We start from the raw sequence: 4,100 nt of genomic DNA, 5'->3' as shown, positions 1-4,100 counted from the left end.
GGAATTTCAGATAAGCGAATGGAGATGCTGTATGGCTCAAGGACGCCTGCTCTCCTACTGCTTCAACTCAATCCTTCTTACTCCTTTCCATGGCAAGCTGTGTATAGGGGTTCACCATCAGCGGTGGCTACTTTCAATCCTCTCGGGAAAATGATCCTATGCGGCTGTCACTCGCATGGCTAATCGTCTGGAAGCATCACCCATGGTTGATGGCTACATCCCATCCTCGCAGTGAAAACTACGCTCACGCACTCTGTCACAGCACGGCTAATCACTGGTTGGTTTCTGCGCCTACTGGAGTAGAATTCCTTGATTCTTTTGCGTCTGTCACTAACGCCCAGCACTTGCAAGTTTGAAGCACGTCACAGTCATTCATTACCGGAATCCTACTCGGAATACCATAGACAAGGTGAGACTTTCCGGATTCCCAGAATCCTACTCGGAATACCACAGACAAGGTAAGACTTTCCGGATCCTCATAAATGCCGCCATCTATCTAGCTTCTACCACGAAGATTCTGTTGGGGAATCTAAGAGATACGCATTCAAGCTCGGTTGCATGTAGAACGGAAGTGGTTGTCAATCACGTGCGTTCATAAGTGAGAATAATAATGATCGTCACTTTCATCATTACATTCATCATGTTCTTGGGTACGAATGAGTATCTTGGAATAAGAATAAGAGAGATTTGAATAAAAGATAATAGAATTGCATTAATACTTGAGGTACAGCAGAGCTCCACACCCTTAATCTATGGTGTGCAGAAACTCCACCGTTGAAAATACATAAGCAAAGAGTTCAGGCATGGCCGAATGGCCAGCGTTTAACTCCAGACAGCAGCATGAACTTGGCGTTCAACGCCAAGTTACGTCGTCAATCTTCGAATAAAGCATGGACTATTGTATATTGCTGGAAAGTCCTGGATGTCTACTTTCGAACGCCGTTGAGAGCGCGCCAATTGGAGTTCTGTAGCTCCAGAAAATCCATTTTGAGTGCAGGGAGGTCAGATTCCAACAACATCAGCAATCCTTTGTCAGCCTCCTATCAGAGTTTTGCTCAGGTCCCTCAATTTCAGCTTGAAAATACCTGAAATCACAGAAAAACACACAAACTCATAGTAAATTCCAGAAATATGATTTTTGCTTAAAAACTAATAAAAAAAAACACACAAACTCATAGTAAAGTCCAGAAATGTGAATTTAACATAAAAACTAATGAAAACATCCCTAAAAGTAGCTCAAACTTACTAAAAACTATATAAAAACAATGCCAAAAAGCGTATAAATTATCCGCTCATCACCAGGTCAGGCCAGGCTTTGCTCTTAACAGGCCTGGCATGTCATACAGCTGATTGGCCTGAGCCTGGCCTACAGCCTGTTATATGCTCTTTATAAAGTACTAGGCCTGGCCTGTTATTCAACCTGGCCTGGCCTGAAGCCTGTTAAAAGGCATGATATTTTTTTTTACAAAAATAAAAATATTATTTAAAAAAAAAAACCTGGCCTGGCGTGAAGCCTGTTAAAAGGCCTGATAATTTTTTTACAAAAATAAAAATATTATTTAAAAAATTATTTTTTAATAAAAATAGTTATATGTAATATGTCATATATTTAATATTTATAAAAAATTTTAAACTTTTAACATATTTAAAATATACAAAAATACTTATAATAAAATATAATAAATTTAAAATATCTCATCATTTTATTAATAATAAATAATTATTTATATATTTAATTATATTTTAACAGGCCCAGGCAGGCCTGACAGGCCTATAAGGCTAATTAGTGAGCCTGGGCCTGGCCTATTAATGTATTAAGACTTTTAAAAGAGTCTGGGCCTGTACCTATTTTATAACAGGCCAGGCCAAACACAGGCCAGGCTGCAGGCCCCTGGCAGGCCACCTGGCCTTTTTCCACCCCTAACCACAACTATGGCAAATATGACGAGTCAATCTCGCTTCGTCTACCCCTAACATCGAGAAGTAAGTCAAGCAATCATAATTGACCTTAATCCAAGAGTCAACTACCTACCCAAGAATTACCACTAAATGTCGAACATCATGACTCTAGTATCCTAGGAACTCAAATCCCAAGCCAAGGTGTGAAAATATACTCAAAATTACCAAGTGGCATTTTCACAAACACTTGGTGGGCATAAAACCAAAACATAGGAAATTGCGAGGGAAAATGAAAACTATAACCAAACTATTCACAATATCAACAATAAACATTCAATCAAGCAAATAGAAATCATAAAACACTAAATTCATCAACCAAAATTGCAAGAAACCAAAATTGCATATATTAACAAAGTAACTTGAACAAGAAGAAATTGTAGCAAGAGTAGCGAAATTAAAGAGAAGATTAAAGAGTACTTACAATGAGATAGCAAAATCCAAGACCAAAATTGAACTATAAAATACTACGTTGAAAACCTAATTAAAACCCTAAGAGAGAAATAAAAGATCACTACTCTACACTACTTCTACTTTTACTATGTAAAATAATGTCTAAGTGAGCTCCCTTGATATGTGATGTTCACCCCTTCATATAGCACTCAATTTGGCTTCAGTAATTCTAAAAATTGGGCTAATAAACTCCCAAATTCACGAGCCATGTGACCTTTTAATAAAGTCACGCGCAGGGACTTGTGCGTACGCACACTTGCTAATTTTTCACCTGTGCGTAGGCACACTTGCTGATTTCTGTACTTATGCGTAGGCATAGAGTTGTGCATAGGCGCAGCTACTAATTTTGACCCTTGTGCGTAGGCATAGAAAGTGTGTGTGGGCACACTCTGAAATGCTTTTTTCCTTTGTTTTCTTCATATGTTCTCCCTTTGTACATGCTTCCTTCCACTTTTTCCTTGCCAATCTTGCCTCTAAGACCAAAAATCACTCAATAAACATGTCATGGCATCGAATGGCATAAAAGTGGGATTAAAATCACTAATTTATGCACAAAAATGTATGTTTTGACAATTAAGCTTAATTTAGGGAGAGAACATAAAAGTATGCTATTTAAGTGAATAAGTGTGAGTTTATGTGATGAAATCCATTCAAATCAAGATAAAATATATTGTCAAATCTAGACTCATCACCGAGCCATCTCACTACCCGTACCAGAGACTTCTAGTACTGCTATTTTAGTATAAATTGGTTGATCATAGTTAATAAACTTCTAGACTCGTTCTGAAAAATGGTTATGACTTTGTTTTGAGCCAGCAGAGCATCCATGGAATTGAGCTCCATTACTCCTCTCTTTTGGGTTCTATAGAGGCATAAAAATACTCATAGTTAGCAACAGTTTTTATGATGTTTATGGCCTCTTCAATTATCTTTTTCTTGTTGAGGAAGCCTCCAGAAGAGTGATCTAGGGCCTTTTTTGACTCGTATGATAGCCCCTCAAAGAAGATGTGAAACTACACCCATTCATTGAACATATCCAGAGGGCATTTTCTAAAGGTTTGAACCTTAGCTCTCAACCTATTGATTCTTTGTGGAGGGTAGAACCTTGCTAAGAACTTGTTAACAACATCCTCCCAAGTGGTAAGGCTTTCTTTAGGAAATGATTCCAACCACTTTGATGCTTTATCTCTGAGAGAGAAAGGAAACAGTAGCAACTTATAAGTGTCCGGGTGGACACCATTAGCTTTTACTGTATCACAAATTCTTAGAAATGTGGTTAGATGTTGATTAGGAACTTCTTGAGCACTTCCTCCAAATGAACAATTATTCTGAACAAGAGTTATTGATGCATGAAAACTTGTCTCTCAACAAATTTCCATCGGCAAGTGCACCAGATTGTCGTCAAGTAAAAATTCACTATAGAGTGAGGTGGAATCCTACAGGAATTGGTTGGTTGATCAAATTTAATTGGAGAATTGTTCTAGTTGAACTGAGTCAAATTGAATTGAGGATTGCAGAATTTAAATTGGCGGGAAACTAAAAGTGCAAGAAAGGTAAATAACTAAATGTAATTAGAAGAATTTAAATGGTAGAAGGGAAATTGCATGAAATTAAAGTGCAGAAGCTTAAATTACAGGAAATTAAATGGGAGTGGGAATTGTTGAGCATAAGTGTAATGACAGAATTGAAAG

This window comes from Arachis duranensis, chromosome 10 (genome assembly GCF_000817695.3).
Source record: "Arachis duranensis cultivar V14167 chromosome 10, aradu.V14167.gnm2.J7QH, whole genome shotgun sequence".
Classification (NCBI taxonomy): Eukaryota; Viridiplantae; Streptophyta; class Magnoliopsida; order Fabales; family Fabaceae; genus Arachis; species Arachis duranensis.
The sequence above is the reverse complement of the archived record's forward strand: the minus strand, read 5'-3'. Positions refer to the sequence as shown.